Source organism: Neofelis nebulosa, chromosome 12, assembly GCF_028018385.1.
Source record: "Neofelis nebulosa isolate mNeoNeb1 chromosome 12, mNeoNeb1.pri, whole genome shotgun sequence".
Lineage (NCBI taxonomy): Eukaryota > Metazoa > Chordata > Mammalia > Carnivora > Felidae > Neofelis > Neofelis nebulosa.
This window is the reverse complement of record NC_080793.1, coordinates 73,933,219-73,950,467: the sequence shown is the minus strand read 5'-3', so window position 1 is coordinate 73,950,467 and position 17,249 is coordinate 73,933,219.

Below are 17,249 nucleotides of genomic sequence, written 5' to 3'. Positions count from 1 at the left end.
ACTGAGCCACCCAGGCTCCCCAAGCTTATTCTACTTTTTGAAATCTAGGCAATAATCCATCAAGAATGAATGATTAAATGCATGAATAGACATGAAAGTTACCAGGACCACTACGTAGTTGCCTTTCCCAATAGGATAAGTATTTCATTACTTATCGTACTCTTTGTAGAAACAAACAATAGTTTGTCAACAGCTCTTCTATGACTTCCATTTTCAGGACAAGGAATTGAGGAGAAATTGTTTTTTTAAGATTTGTTTTTTTTTTTTAAGTAATCTCTAGACCCAACATGGGGCTCAAACTCAACCCTGAGATCAAGAGTTTCAGGCTCCAACTGAGCCAGCCGGGTGCCCAATTGACGAGAGAGATTTGCTCCTCCTCCAAAGAAGGCAGAAAAACTCACTTCTGGGGTATCCTAAGGAACCAATCTAGGTCCAAATATTGGGAAAGTCATATAGGTATGACATTTTAGAGGACTGAGGCAGAAAAAGAATTGCCCACCAGGTTCTATACAGTTACCCGGTATTTCCCAGTCTGCTTGCAGTTAGGAAAAAGTAATGTGACCAGTTTGGGGCCAGGAAAATTTGAATATGTGTGTGTCAGTTACAAAACAAAGGAGTAAAAAGCCCAGGAACAATTTCCAATCTTTCTTTCTTTTTTCCCCTAAAATGGCAGCTGAGAAGGCTGTACGTTCCAGATGGCCAATCCCAAGAAGGTGGCCCTCTGTGTGACAGGGTGACTGGAGCAAAGCTCCTCCCTGTGTCCTCTCACAAACCAACATGGATCACATAGTGTGTCTGAGGAATATTAAACTATGGAGAAGGGCGCTTGGGTGGCTCAGTCGGTTAAGTGTCTGACTTCAGCTCAGGTCATGTCAGCTGTGCTGACAGCTCGGAGCCTGGAGTCTGCTTCTGCTTCAGATTCTGTGTCTCACTCTCTCTCTGTCCCTCCCCTGCTTGTGGGTTCCCTCTCTCTCAAAAAATGAATAAACATTAAAAAAAAATTGAAACCATGGAGAATTTTGTGTTTTTGCTACTGCAGCATAGCCTAGTTATCTTGATTAATACAGTCAACGACGCTGTCACAGTAATCTTAACTAATCCTGGCTCTTCTCTGCATTAAATGACTCTTAACTCTGTATAGCCTTTTTTCTTTTTGGGAATCCTATCAAAAACAACAACCGCTGCCATTAATAGCTACCACCTCCCTTTCCCTTGAGCGAAGCCCCAGTTCGCTGCGGGAGAGACTACAAGGAAGCTGAGAGAGAGGTCTGTCTGCTTCGTGTCCAAGGGAAGCATGTTGCTAATGCCCTTTCTGGGCTTGAAGGAAATAATTGGACTCATTAAGTTGCTTTTCTGTCTTCTTTTCCTTAGTCTAAATAACCCTTAGGTTAATTAGACATGGTTTCTATCCTTGGGAAATTTTTCTGTGTGGGGTTAGTGATGGAGAGAATAGTCATAAATTCAGTAATTAAATTTTCAGTTTTACAAACACTAAATAATGGCCAACTACCTGGAAGGTGTTGTGAAAAACAATAGCCCTTGTGAAGCTAATATCTTGCATCAATAATTCTGCAAATAGTAGGTTATTACTGAGATGCTTCTGTTCGAGTGACAGAATGGTAAGTTCCAGCTTGTGTCTGGCCAAATGTGCTGATGGTCAACAGACAGGACCATGTAGTGTGGTTCCTTCTCAGCCCTGGCTGCACAAATATCTGGGGTTGTTTTTAAAAGTACTGTTGCCTGGGCCTGATCCCAGATCAACTGAATAAGAATCTTGGAACCATTTTAATGTCCAGCAGGGTTGGGAACCACTGGTGAAGTGGACACAACAGTAAACTGGAGTCAGATTCTGAACTTTGATCCTCTTTTTATTAGCTACGTAACTTCAGGCAGACAATGCAGTCTCTCTCTCTCTGGATTTAGAGTTTCTCACCCATATAATACGTATAATAATACTCTCCTTTCCTAGCTCCGCATATTGTTTTCACACCAAAAAGGGAAAAATGTATGTGGAAGTACTTTGTACACTGTGAAAAGTAAGACCATAACATTTTCATTATTATTATTATTATAGACTCGTGGATATGACTCAACCCCACGTCTAATCATTTTATTGAAGTAGTAAGAAATAGGTTGACTAAGTGAACATGTCAGTAAATTATCCACCTGACTATTAGAATTCCAGAAGAAATCAGAAATCCAAATGGAGCGACTTGGCTGGCAGACAACTCCTTCCTTCTGCTCAGATGTCCGTGTCTGTAGAAAGACGAGGCATTACAACATTTTTTGATGAATTACAATTCTTTGGTTCCATTCTGGGCACAGCAGAAGCACTGGTAAAGTCAGAATCGCTGTTGTCTTTGTGAGCCGATTCTTTCCACTTTTCTTGAGGTCTTTCCTTCCTCAAGAAATGTGCGCCTAAATCAGACTGGTCTGTTCAACCCCACAGAGGGCAGAGGTGGAATAAGGGTGTAGAATAGGTGTGTACTTCCATCAGGACCTAAGTTTGAGTCTTGACTCTGCTATTTGCTAGTTCTGTGAACTTGGGTATCTTATGTGACCCTCTTGAGCTTATCAAATCTTTATTGAGTTCCTATTATTACCAGACACTTGCTTAGAGAAGAAAAGACCGGTATCAAAAAAGAATACCTCCTCGGGGTGGTTAACAACTGGGTGGCTCAGTTGTTAAGCGTCCCACTTTGGCTCAGGTCATGATCTCGCAGTTCGTGGGTTTGAGCCCTGCGTTGGGCTCAGTGCTGAGAGCTCAGAGCCTGGATCCTGCTTCAGATTCTGTGTCTCCTCCTCTCTCTGCCCCTCCCCTGCTCATGCTCTGTCTCTCTGTCTCTCAATAATAAACAAACGTTAAAAAAATTTTTTTTTTTTTTTAAATTTTTTTTTTCAACGTTTTTTATTTATTTTTGGGACAGAGAGAGACAGAGCATGAACGGGGGAGGGGCAGAGAGAGAGGGAGACACAGAATCGGAAACAGGCTCCAGGCTCCGAGCTATCAGCCCAGAGCCTGACGCGGGGCTCGAACTCACGGACCGCGAGATCGTGACCTGGCTGAAGTCGGACGCTTAACCGACTGCGCCACCCAGGCGCCCCAAAAAAAATTTTTTTAATAAATAAACATTAAAAAAAATTTTAATTAAAAAAAAAAAAAAAAGAATTTACAGTCCTGACAGGAAAGACCAACAAGCAAAGGGACAATAATTTTTACCTTCAGTGTTTTGTAATTAAGTTAGCCCAGTGCCTGGCAGAGAAGCTGTTCAATGAATGGTAATAAATATTGTCATTATTCGTCGTCTTGGGTGTGCCAGAGGCACAAGCCAAGGGACATGAACTAAGCCCTCTGCCTAAGCAGGTCAGGCAGTGGTGAAATGTTACTTTTCTATACCTTTGCCCCTGGCAGAGCTCTGTGTGGGCTAAAGGAAAGCAGCGAGCTCTTCTGAGTTCAGAAAGACCTTGAAAACCTCCCCTTGACCTCAGCTGTCCCTGCTGGCAGAAGATCAGACTCATTCTAAAGCAGATCTATGGTTTTGGGTTTTCTCCAGGACTGACAGGGCACAATTCCAGATCACTATTTGAGAACTCATCCTGGCCAGCAGTGAGCTTGCCTGGGTTAGCCTCAGGAACACCCTGGCCTCCCTAGAGAATCGCCCAACCAAAATACCTGGGAGCTGGGCCAGACTCCCTCAGGCCTTTTCTGGTCTTGCTGGGGAATCAGTTTTGAGCCAGAACCCATTCCATGATGAGAGCTGAGTACAGGATCATCCAAACATTAGCAGCATCTTTCAACCATGGCTTTCCTTTGTGATTTCGTTACATCCAAATTAATAGAACTTTTTTTTTTAATCACAGAGATTGTGCATGTATTAAGAAAATCGTAACGTCTGACCATTCGTTTTATTTATTTATTTAAAAAATTTTTAATTCCCGTATAGTTAACATTTCAAATGAAGGACATATACATTTCTAGATCTGTGAAATTAATTAATGGCATTTTACCGTGAGATCAGAGGACAGAAGATTCTGCCAAACTCGAGCTTGAATTTGCTCATCTTCTAGAACTTAAAGATGTTCATAGTTTAAAGAAAAACAAAAGGAAAAGGAGAAAAAATCCTCTCTAATAAAAGAAAAATTGAGATACAAGTTAAGGCGGAAGAAGAGATTTTTTATGTGGTCCCTCCCCCTTTTTCTTACGCTAGTCAAGTGAAGCAGTGGGATTACTTTTCCCATTTCCTGGTCTGACCTCAAGCACACCCATTCATTTGTTATATAGAGACAGTTAACTACATCACCATCAGCTCATCATGGTCTAGAGATTTGTTCATTTAAAGGACTGTCTTTTACTGTAGCTAATTAAGAATGCATCGGGGCACCTGGGCGGCTCAGCCTGTTAAGCAGCTGACTCTTGATTTTGGCTCAGGTCATGATCTCATGGTCCCTGAGTTCAAGCCCTGAGTCAGGCTCTGTGTGAACAGTGCAGAGCCTGCTTGGGATTCTCTCTTTCTCTCTCTCTCAAAATAAATAAAGAAACATTTAAAAAGTTGTTTTTTGTTTGTTTGTTTGTTTGTTTGTTTGTTTTTTAAAGAATGCATCAAGGGTCAAAATCCTGGTGTACGTTCAGTGCAGAGCCTGCCTGGGATTCTCTCTCTCCCTCTCTCTCTCTCTCTCTCTGCTCTTCCCCTACTTGTGCTCTCTCTCTCTCTCTCTCAAAATAAATAAATAAACATTAAAAAAGTTGTTGTTGTTGTTGTTGTTGTTGTTTTAAAGAATGCATCAAGGGTCGGGGCGCCTGGGTGGCTCAGTCAGTTGAGCGGCTGACTTCAGCTCAGGTCATGATCTCACAGTTCGTGAGTTCGAGCCCCGCGTCGGGTTCTGTGCTGACAGCTCAGAGCCTGGATCCTGCTTCAGATTCTGTGTCTCCCTCTGTCTGCCCCTTCCCGGCTCATGCTCTGTCTCTCTTTGTCTCTCAAAAATGAATAAACGTTAAAAAAAAAAAAAAAAAGAATGCATCAAGGGTCAAAATCCTGGTGTAGGTTCTGAGCAGTTTAAAGAGAAGGGTTGCCTCTATGGAATCACCAGCCACAGCCTAGCCCCCCTTTACCTGCTTCTCAGTAGAGATGGCAGCTGGAAACCACACCAACTTGAGCTATTTAGGGCTGTGACATACGTGTGGTGAGATCATCTCAATAGTCTGCTTCTATGTCAGAAAAGCTGTAAAAGTGTTCAAATCAAAACAGTGGCGTTTGGTTGAGGATGTTTCCCCTTCTCTCCCTGCTCATTTTTCATCTTCCCAGAGGGCTCCCCTCCCCCCCTTCTTCACTCCTCTCACTAGTCTCCCTTCCTGACAAGCAGGAGTGCCTCCACCGGGCCAATGCATCAAGCGGTGACACCGGCAGGGGCTCGTTCCCTCCGACAGACGTCAATGTAAATGGCAGGAGCAGATTTTGAGGCAGGGGTGAGGGACGTGAACGGAATTAGTCATCATTACCCTGAAGCGACGTGGGCTTGCTGTGGATGTTCCCTCATCAGGCTTCTCATGACTGTGTGCCCGGAGGATCACCCCCATCACTCTAAACAGTCGTGACACAGACGATGTACGGGTTAAAATGATGAGCAGGAGAGACAGGCCTATCCCAAAGTAAATAGACGGAATTAGAGGCATTACAACAGTTAATATGTCAGGTCCCTGTTGGGAGGCCGGAGATCCTGTGTGGTCTCTTTTCCCTGCATATTGAAATTGATTGTGCCTCGGGCCGTGGCAGGGGGAGCGGGGGAGGGGAGCCGCCGATTCATCCTTCCAGTCACATGGATCAAAGAAAGCAGACAGTGTTATGTGGAATTATTTGCTCTGAAGGTGCAGGGAATAGAATTTAATAGAGCAACGGGGTATAATGAAAGAAGCCATGAGTCTTAGCCAATGTCTCCCTGGGCCACACCATCCGAGGAGTATAAATTAGATCATGCTCTTACCCAAATCATATTTCTCTGGCTCAGCCCTATCTACAACCGCAGGAACTATACTCTCTGTTTCTCCCTCCTCACCTGGCCAAGTGCTTTTAGGAGACCGCAGGGGATGCTTGCCGTGCGTTTGAACACAGCCCTCTTGGCCACCATATCTGAGGCTCTCCTTCCCCCCTCTCCCCCTTTCTGCTTACCGTGCTGATGTCTGTCAGCGAGACAGCCAGCTCCTAAACCAGTCCCTGAGGTCAAGCACGAAGGGAATCTTGCCACCGGGATGCTGCGGGGCAGCGGCCCTGTTGCCTATAATGCCACACAGAGTCTCAAGTTACCGCTCAAGTGCCTGGCAAGAACGCTTTTAATCCAGTCTGTTCCTTCTTAAACTCAAAGCAAATTCGATGCCACGGTGACTCCAATGGAAGTGATTTTTTTTTTCTACTTCCTCATTACGGTTTCTACCCACTTCCATGAATCCATAGTGACTGAGTCAGAGGATGGGCTGGGGAACGGCCGCCACCTTGGGTCAGGTTCTCCAGGAAGCAGACACAGAAGATTTGTGTGCAGCATGTGTGTGCGGGGAGTGCTCAAGACCGAGGCTTGTGTGAGGGGAGATAAGGAAGCCAGCCTGGGCAGAGGGGTAAGGTAAATTGTCCTGCAGCTGCAGTAGAGGCCTCTTCCAACGACATCGGTGGATCTGGAACTGGGCCAGCCCTTCAGAGATGTCCCCAGCTGAGGCAAGGAGCTGGGGATTTGTACACACCCCCCATGATGTAACCCACTGAAGGTTGGTGGTGCCAGGCAAGAAACGGAACCTTGGGGGAGGTGATCCTTTTCAGTTGAGGGCAAGTTCCAAAGAAAGATTCAGCTGGGGGTGGTCTGTAGCCAATGACTTGTGCAACCGGGGAAAATAAGTACCTTGGCCTTGAAGGGGGATCTGGCCAGTGCACATTCACTCCCCCCTTCTTCCTTTTCTTCTAGATTTTTTTCTTGACCTTGGCCCTACACCTCTCCTTGGGCCAACTTATGTTCTCTTTTTAACTATGTTTTAAATGTCTATTTATTTTTGAGAGAGAGAGAAAGGGAGACAGGATCCGAAGCCTGTTCTATGCAGACAACACAGAGCCCCAGGTGGCGCTCCAACTCATAAACTGTGAGATCATGACCTGAGCCAAAGTCGGACGCTTAACCGACTGAGCCACCCAGGAGCTCCTGAGCCAAGTCTCAAATCCCTGGCAGGCTTTCTCCTCAACTCCCTTTGAGTCATCGGATAAATGACTGTTAATGCTCATCCTGGGACCACTTGTACCATCCCGGTGTGAGCAGAATAAGTATGTTTCATTAAGTCTCAGAAAGTAAAGCAAGAGGCTCATATGACACAAAGAGTGTGAGACCTCGGTCTGAAGCTCTGGGCTTCCCTCTGCCTGTCCCGACTCTTAGGTGACATTGAAAATCACTTCACACCCTTAGGCTGTTAAATTCAAGTTAGGCTACCTGGCCGCTAAGGTCCATTTCAGCTTTAGATTTTTCCAACAGTAGGCTCGTGTGGACATCAAAGAGGCAAATGGTGTGCTTTATCTCTTGGAGGACATTAAAACTTTGTTAAAGAAGCAAAATAATACAATGAAGAAAAAGCTAAGAAAAATTAGATTAACAATCCATCGTTAATACAGTCAAATTTCATATTAATTGCCATAGGCAACTCCACTGATGTAGAGAAGAAGTCAGAAAACTCGTTCTGTGAAGGGACAGAGGGCAGACATTTTTGGTTTTGCAAACAAAGGGCAGATATGGTCTCTGTTGCGATTACGGTACTCTGCTATTGTGCTATGAAATCTGTCATAGGTGATACGTCAATGAATGAGCATGGCTGTGCTCCAATAAAACTTTATTTATAAAAAAGGATGACCAGTTGTGGTTTGCCAACCCTGCCATCGAGTTAACTGGAGGAAAGGAATCTTAGTAATTATCTAATGCCTTGCTACTCAAAGAGTGAGTGTGGTTCATGCATGGTCAGCATTGGCATCGTCTGGGAGAGTATTAGAAATGCAGAGTCTCAGGCAGTACATCACACCAACCGAATTATAACAGACCCTTCAAAGCTATCCCCAGGTGATTTATATGCACTCGTCTAATTTATTTTTCTCACTTTTGCAGGCAAACCCACTGAGGCCCAGGGTGATCAAATGACTTGTCACTCAGCTGGTTTTAGATCAAATTGAAATCAGAAGACTTCCGATTCTTTCTTTATTTTATAAATATTTATTGAGCATCCAAATCAAGCAAAAATGCCCGCCTTCATAGATCTTGCATTTTTTGGAAGGGAAACAGACCATTAAACTTTTTCTAAATGAATGACACGGCAAGTTAGAAGTCAGTAAATGTTTTGGAGAAAAATAAATCTGGGATAAAGAACGGAGAGTATAGGAATGTGGGTACTACAGTTTTACGTACGTTTGTCAGAGGAGAGGAGACCTCATTGAGGAGGAGGCAACATCTGAGCAATGACTTGAAGAAGGCGAAGGAATGAGCACATAGATATCTAAGGGAAGAGCCTTCCAGACAGAAAACAGCAGGTGCAAAGGTCTTCCACTGGGGACATGACTAGTGTGTTCAAGGAACAGTAAGGCAGCCCTGTGGCTTGGAGTAGAGTGAAAACAGAGGGGAAGAGTTGGAAATAAGGTCATGAGGTCAGAGAGAGATGATGGCCATTGGGAAAGTAGAGGACAGAATTGTGTAAGGCCTCATAGATGGTTATAAAAATTTGCCTTTCATACAAACTAACAGGTCTTGAGCAAAGGACAACAGGAGCACTCTGGATGCTATGTTGAGAATAAAGAGCAGGTGGACAATGTCAAAAAAGGGGATGGAGAGATACGTCAGGAGACCATTGCAATAATGCAAGGGGACATAATGGCGGCTCCCACCAAAAGTGGTGAGAAGTGATTGGGTTTGGGATATGTTTAAGACAAGGCAAACGTGTTTTCCTGATAGCTGGATAGAGGTGGGGTGTAAAGGAAAAAGAGGAGAGAAGGTTGAGGAGGACATCAACTGACGTGGGGGAAAACACAGGAGCAGGCTAAGGAGTGATGGTCATGCGTTTTATTTTTGCCAGGATAAATTGGATATGCCGATTAGACATCTGGTGGGAGATGTTGAGCAGGGAACTGGGCATGTGAGTCTCGAAAGATGCAGAGGTGTAGAGTTGGCATTTAAGATTAGAAGGTATAAACAAGGAAATGGATGTAGGCATAGAAGAGAAGAGGTCCAAGGACTAAGCCCTAAAACACTCCAGTTTAAAAATTCAAAGAGAGGAAGAAGGACCAGCAAAGCACACTGCGTCTTGCTTTCCGTGTTATGATAAAGCCACACATAGGGAGCGTCTGCGCGGTGATGAGTGGCTCCGGAGAGCCTTAGCTACGCTTTCCTCACGTTTCCTCATACTAATTGTCATTTGCTCCAGCTCATCCTACTTATCTAGGCTTCATTTTCCACTTTATTCCTCCCAGATGCTGGGTACTAGATTGAAAAAGCTGTGAGTGCCTGGGAGTAAAGAGGAGCTAATTTGATATTTCTGAAGGTGGTTCTGCTGGTACAAATGAACTATTTCATTTTGTGTTGCTACTCCACAATAGAAAGGGGAAAAGGGCACCAGAGCTATTTTCTGTTGACAGAGTGCATCAAACTCTGCTGATTACCTTTGAATTAAGAAAAGGAAAGAAGAAAATTAACACAGATAAGGAACCCCTCATTTCCAGGCTGAAAGGAACTTGTTTAGAAGCATTCAGCCTGTGGACGGCATTAGAAAAGAAACAGACAGGATGGAAATGGAAACTACATGTTAACCTCTGCTGTAGAACATGTTTATACTCTGTTCAGTTTCACGTTGCCAAGTCCTATAGTGTGACCCTCTGTGGTTGTATCCTCTTTGGGGAAAAATTAAGGCAAGGATTGTGGTTTTAGATGCATCCTATTTTAAAGAAATAGGGTGTTCATATGCAGAGTGGGGGGGCAATTTTAATAAATAAAAGATATGAGACCATAATAATTATTGATTTTAGGGTAGGAATAAAAATCAGAATTTTTATACGAAATTTCTCAAATTTTAGAATTGATAACTATCTCAGATACTCCTTACATGCAGTGAGAGCCAAAACATGGGTACACCCTCATACATACACATCTGTGGATCACAACTTGCTCATAAAGAGACAATTTATTCTACCGGTAATAAAGGATTTTCTAACAAACACTCATGATAAATGCCAAAGGAATCCATTTCTCGGTACTATGATTTCTTGCTAAAAAACAGCAATAGCAAAGGCAATCGTGAAACAGAATAAAACACATTAGTGCCATGATGTTCTAATGGTGGAATTTTAGGAACCAACCTACTTATTCAGGAAAAAGTTTCTATGTCATGGGAACTTTTTTCTTTTTCGTTTTTTTTTAATGTTTATTTATTTTTGAGAGAGAGAAAGACTGTGAGTGAGGGAGGAGCAGAGCGAGAAAGAGACACAGAATCTGAGCAGACTCCAGGCTCTAAGCTGTCAGCACAGAGCCCGATGTGGGGCTCGAACTCATGAACCGCGAGATCATGACCTGAGCTGAAGTCGGATGCTTACCGACTGAGCCACCCAGGCGCCTCTATGGGAACTTTTTCTGATCACTGACCCACCCAATCAGTAGTTACCTCCTTTACCTACAAGTGAGGCTAGTTTAAATATTATACCAAGTTGAAAGTAAAACAAAGTAAAAGAGTGAGGAGACCCTAATGTTCCCCAAACAGATTCTGGAATATCTTTGTATTCTTCTCCGGATAGAGGGTGATAGGAATTGACCTAAGTCAATTTAACCCTTCAGTAGTTTTCAACTACTTTAGTGAATAAAACAGAAGAGATTAGAAGTATGTGGAGGCTATAAGGTCTCTTCATGAGATAGTATTTTACATTAAAAACAAATCTTAGACCCAACTACAATAATCCATGAATGAGGTGTGAGGAAATTTCCGCACACTGTCTAAAGCTCTCCCACATGTACCTATTGTGAAGGATTCCCTCTGAGGTAGAAACCACAGTTCTGGGACTCAGTGCAGCCAATATCTAGCTGGGTCAGTCACAGTGTTCTCTGGAAAGGTCCAAAGAGAGCAAGGGCCTGCGATGACATTCCTATACCTTTTTTATGCAACAATCTTAGAGGCTGACCAGTCATATATTTTGAACTCTCATTTTATCACTGAAAAGTAATCCCTTATATTAGGAAAAGAAACAACTTGTATAGATTTCTTGAATATTTGAAATTCTTACATAACAGTCTCTAAATACAGATTATTGAGCAGAGTCCTTGAAATGCTACCTAACCATCGAGATAAAAATTCCAGACAGAGTTCAAGTGTCAACAGGTCCTAGGTTGCAGATTAAAATGAATTCATACATTAGTACATTACACTATATATACTAGAGCATAATACCTGGTCAATATAACCATTGTTCTAATACTAAAGTATAATACCTGGATAATATAACCATTGTTCTAACTACCTTCCGTCTATAGACAAAGAACAAATACCCTTCCTTTAGAATTCCTGCCACTTGCACATTTATGACTCATGACACTCACTCATGTCACTGGCCTAGAAAATTATCTTCATTACAAACAAGGAAGTTTCCTCTTGAAATTGATATCAATGTTTCCAAAGCCTGATCCTCTCAACAAAAATTATTTCCCCTCTATGGGTTACTATGTTCTTTATGGCTAGGTCAAAGATACATGTTATGCATTTATATTTATGAACATTAAAAAGCAAACAACAGTTGCCTATGTAAGGAGCTGGAAGTTACCACTCTGTCCTAACAACAAGGAAAAGACAGAAAGGGTTGAAAATCAACAAAATGTGACAATACCCAGGACATTTGCCAGGAAAGATGCAAACATTTCCCATGATATAGGGAATGGGGTAAAAGGAGCAATGTGAAAAATGAACTGCAAATACAGAGTTCTATAGTGAGAATGCATGTTACGTGGAGACTGGAAAATATAAGAAAAATTAGGAACATTTGTAGTAGCTTATAGGCTTGATTAAATAAAGAAAATCTATTGCATTATGAGGTAGTATGAAACAGGATACCTAGATAAAACTTGCTTGGCATGACTAGAAGGTAAGATAAACGATGGATTATTCTAGTCTGGGAGCTAATTGGACCTAATTCTTATCTTCACCAATAACCATCTGTGTGAAGTTCTCCATGTAACTTAATTTCCCAAATCTTGCATTCATTTTTCAGAAGAAAGAATGGTACAAAAATGGAAGATACTAAATATTTTTCTCTCATAAAAATATGTTACACATTTTGTTTCTGTGGAATCTTTCATTATAAGACAAGTAAACCAGAGTAAAGACAATTAAAGACTTACCCAATGCAATACCAAAAAAAAAAAAAAGAAAGAAAGAAAAAAGAAAAAAAAGTTAGAATATGCATTTCTTAAAATCCCACCAATATTAAATATTATTATCCCCTCTGATTTTCCAATTTAATGTGAAGGAATTGTATTTTGTAGCTATTTAAACTTTCATTTCCCTGATTGCTACAAAGGATTAACATTTTCCTTCATATATAGTGGTTATTTACATTTAATTTTAGGGAAAATGCTGGGTCATGGATTTTGCTAAAATTCCAAATAAGGTATCTGCTTTTTCACTATTTATATCCAGGAACTCTCCAAATATTCTGAATAGTAACTCATTGTATCTTAGTGTATTGTTAATATCTTCTCATAATTAGTCAGTTATTGAAGTATTGGCTTCTGGTGACTTGTATTAGAAATATTTTTAAATCTACACTTAAATAATCAGATTATTTAAAAATTTTATTTATTTATTTATTTATTTATTTATTTATTATTATTTTTTTTTTACCGTTGAGTTGTATGTGACCCTTATATATTTTAGATAGTAATGCCTTATCAGATATATGCTTTGCAAATATTTTTCTCCCATTCTGTAGGTTCTTTTTTATTTTTCTGGTTGTTTCTGTTGCTATGCAGAAGTTTTTGTAGTTTGATGTAGCTCCCCTTGTTTCTTTTTGCTTTTCTTGTCTGTGCTTTTGGTGTCATATCCAAAGCCTCATTGCCAAGACCAATGTCAAGGAACTTATCTCCTATGTTTCATGTGCAGGAGTTTTATGGTTTCAAGTCTTATGTTCAAGATTTTAATTCATTTGGAATTCGTTTTTGTGATTGATGTAAGATATAAGTTTAGTTCCATTCTTTTCAGTGTGGATATCCAGTTTTCTCAACACCATTTATTGAAGAGACTCTCCTTTCTTCGATTTTGTTCTTGGAGCACTTGTCAAAGGTTAGTTGACTATGTATTCATGCTTTTTTTCCTGGGATCATTAATCTGTTCCATTGATATAGGTGTTTGTTTTTATGCCAGTACCTCATTGTTTTGGTTACTATAGCTTTGTAATGTATTCTCAGACCAGGAAATGTGACATGTTCAGCTTTATTCTTCTTTCTCAGGATTGCTTTGACTATTTGGAGTCTTTTTGGTTCCATAAAAATTTTAGGATTTTTTTTTTTCTATTTCTGTGAAAAATGCCATTGGAATTTTGATAAGGGTTATACTGAATCTGTAGATTGCTTTAAGTAATATGAACATTTTAACAGTTTTAATTCTTTCTATTTATGAACACAGGATATCTTTCTATTTATTTGTGCTTCTTCAATTTCTTTCACCAATGTCATGCAGTTTTCAGTATATAGGTTGTTGATCTCCTTGGTAAATTTATTCCTAAGTTTTGTCATTCTTGATATTATTGTAAATGGAATTCTGATAGTTTGTTGTTAATGTATAGAAACACAACTGATTTTCTTATACTGAATTTGTATCCTGCAACTTTATTGAATTTGTTTATCTGTTCTAACAGTTGTTTTTTGTTTGAGTCTTCTGAATAAAACGTTATCATTTGTAAGCAGAGACTATTTTACTGTTATCTTCTGATTTGGATGCCTTTTTTCCCCCTGATTGTTCTAGCTAGGATTTCCAGTTCTGTGTTGATAAAAGTGAAGGAGGTGTGTATCCTCATCTTGTTTCTGACCTTAGGGGAAAAGCTTTCAGTTTTTTCCCATTGGGTATGATGCTAGCTGTGGGCTTGTCATATATGGCTTTCTTGATATCAAGATATATAATCATTCAGCTTGTTTATTTCTTATGAAGTAGAATTTGGTAGTTTGTGAACAGCTATCTTTTTTTGAACATACAAACTATAGCTAGTCTAGAGTTCATGTCTGATAACTTCATTGTTTGATTGCCCTGTGGATCTGTTTTATTTTGTTTTCTCTTGTTTTAGTTACTTCTTTTCTTCTGATATGCCTAGTTTTTGTTTTTGTTTTTTTCTTTTTTTTCCCCTTAAGAGTACTAAAGATTGAATATGAAAACTTGTAGAAATAATTTGAAGCTCAGGCTAATGTTCCCTTTCTCTAATGAAGCTTCCCTTTGCTTCTGACTGGCTATTATTCTAAGGACACTAACAACCTCAAAACATCTAAACTCCAAAAAGTTTAAGATTATTTGAACCTGAAATTTGGTTCTTGTTAGGGAAAGTGTTTTTCTGCTTCAGTGTTACTTGCTGTACCACCAAAAAGTATGGGTATTTACAAGGACCTTCTTATTTGTCAAGCCCTGGGTTCTAGCTTTCTGTCAGCCCTGTGGGCCTGTTGAAAGCTCTGCTTAACCTCATAATCTTACAGCCACTGCTTTTGAAGTTGACAATCATCTTGAGATAAGCTGTTCCAAGTGCTTATTGTTGTCCCCTTATCAAATCACATGGTAATATGTCATAATATTGATTCATCACCACTTATTAATATCTTAAAGGATGTTGAAATTACAACTTTTCAAAATAGGTAAAAATCATATATATTTAAGATGGAGTTTTTTCTTAGAAATTGGCCATATTTATGTTATTATCTTTCAATATGCATTGCTGTCAAGGAAAAGTCTGATGCTAATATGATTCTTTTTCTTTTGTATGGAAACTATCCTTCCTCTTTGGAATATCTATCTTAGAAGTATTATTTTTTAGTTTGGCTGTGGAATCACAATTTGTTATATTTACCTGTGGATTTGTACTCATTCTCTAAGTAGATATCTTTGGGTCTTTTCTTCTGCTCTGTAAAAAAATCATATTATTTTATTTCATTGATTAAATATTCTGTTCTCTAGATTTCCTTTTCCTGATTCTCCTATTAAATGCTTTTTGGATCTAATAGATCCATTCTCTGCAACTCTTTTTTTTAATTTTTTTTTAATGTCTACTGTTTATTTTTTAAGAGAGACACAGAGTGAGAGTGGGGGAGGATCAGAGAGAGGGAGACACAGAATCTGAAGCAGGCTCCAGGCTCTGAGCTGTTAGCACAGAGCCTGATGTGGGGCAAAATTCACAAACTATGAGATCATGACCTGAGCCAAAGTCAGATGCTTAACAACTGAGTCACCCAGGCACCCCTCTTTGCAACCCTTTATCTTTCATAACTTCCATTTTTTCCTTGCATGCCATGTTCTGTGAAATTCTTTGACATGGTTGTCTAGCTTGCTAATTTATTCTTAAGTCTAGTTCATTTTTTTATTTATCTCACTTTTTGAATTTATTTTTATTTCCATGTTCTTCAGATTCTTTTTCCATAGATTATTCGTCTAGTTTTACAGAAACCATAAACATACCCATATAATCTCATTATAAACTTAGTAGGCTTGCTCATTAAATATTTTTTTCATATGTTAGTTTTATACTTATTGAACTGGAGTTCTTTCTTTTATAGTTTTGGTTTGCCTCAGATATTTGCAGATTTTTAGCTTATCTGCTTGTGTTTTTCAGTAATGTTTTTTATTGGTTTATTGGTTTGTGGATGCACGTTTTGACTACAGAAGATAGTCTTTGGAGAGATACAAATACTGCACAACATGATATGTTGGCAGCCTGTTTTTTAGTTTTAAAGGGACCTCCTCCATTTTTCTCTGTGCCTCCAGTTACTGAAATTCTCTGCCTTCAGTGCTTTTTTCGCTGATACGTTGGGCAGCAAACTCATTTATTTTGTTTTCTCAACATGATTGTACAAAGTGATAGCTTGGGTTGATAGCTAATTAAAGTTTCATTATTGTTACCTGTATCCTTTGACTCAGAGTATTTCCCCAAACCACCCTGATCTCAACACCATTTACCATCTGTATTTGTGTATATTCATTACAATTTTATGTAGTCTTCAGTTCCTCTTTCATTCCTATTGGCTTTCTATTCTTCAGAAATTCATCAAAATTTTGTAGTCTCTTAAGGTTACCTTTTTGTTTGTTTGTTTCCTTATGACATTATAAGATGTTTTAAGCAGTTTTATTTTATTTCAAAGGATTTGGGGTAAGGCGAAAATGGGTGCTCATACCCAATTCACTCTGTTTTCATAGCTTTGCAATGAAAATCATAATTTTGCAGAGACATATACTGTACAACAAAAAGTTCAGAAGCAGGTTACACAGAAACACATGGTGGTGGTTTGTGTCTACTTTTTGGGTCACTATCGTAGTGAGAGGATGGGTGCATGCAATCTCCAGAGACTGATTTGTATTCCAAGTTGAGTATTGAATCTTTGGTCCTTGGTTAGCCAAAAAAAGACAGCCAACGGTATAAGAAAGCAGGAGCTAGAATACAAATCAGAGGAATTCTTCAGAATGAGTCAAACAAGTCTTAACACAAAACCTCTTCCAAAAACGCAAGGCAGAGACGAATATTTGATGACAGGAAAGAAGTTTAAAAACAATAACTGTGTTGAAAACCAAGATTTGGGTTGATTTCAGGATACTGTTTATTGACAGTGACTGATGTTTTTTTGCAGCCTGCCCTGGAAGAGATTGCAATCACATTTGAACTAAAGCAGTAAGCCCAGAATTTTCTGTGGTGTGTAAAGTAATAATAATTTTATTTCTTGAACTTTCTCAATGTATACACCCCCAGCCGAGAAATTCAGAAGTCACTTAAGATATATTCATAACAACAAAAAAACATAAAATTTCAACATAGTTAAAATGAGGCATTGTGTGCTATTTTAAAAAACCCATAATCAAAAGTGCACACTGGCATTGTACAATGTGAAAGTAAGTCATTGGGGTCAATCCAATTTTAGGAATTTTAGAAGTTTGAATCTATCTCTATGCATTTAAATTTGAAACTCAGTATCAAGAGTAATAGAATGTTGTGAGAGGGCCTGAAAACTCATTAGGCTAACATCACTAG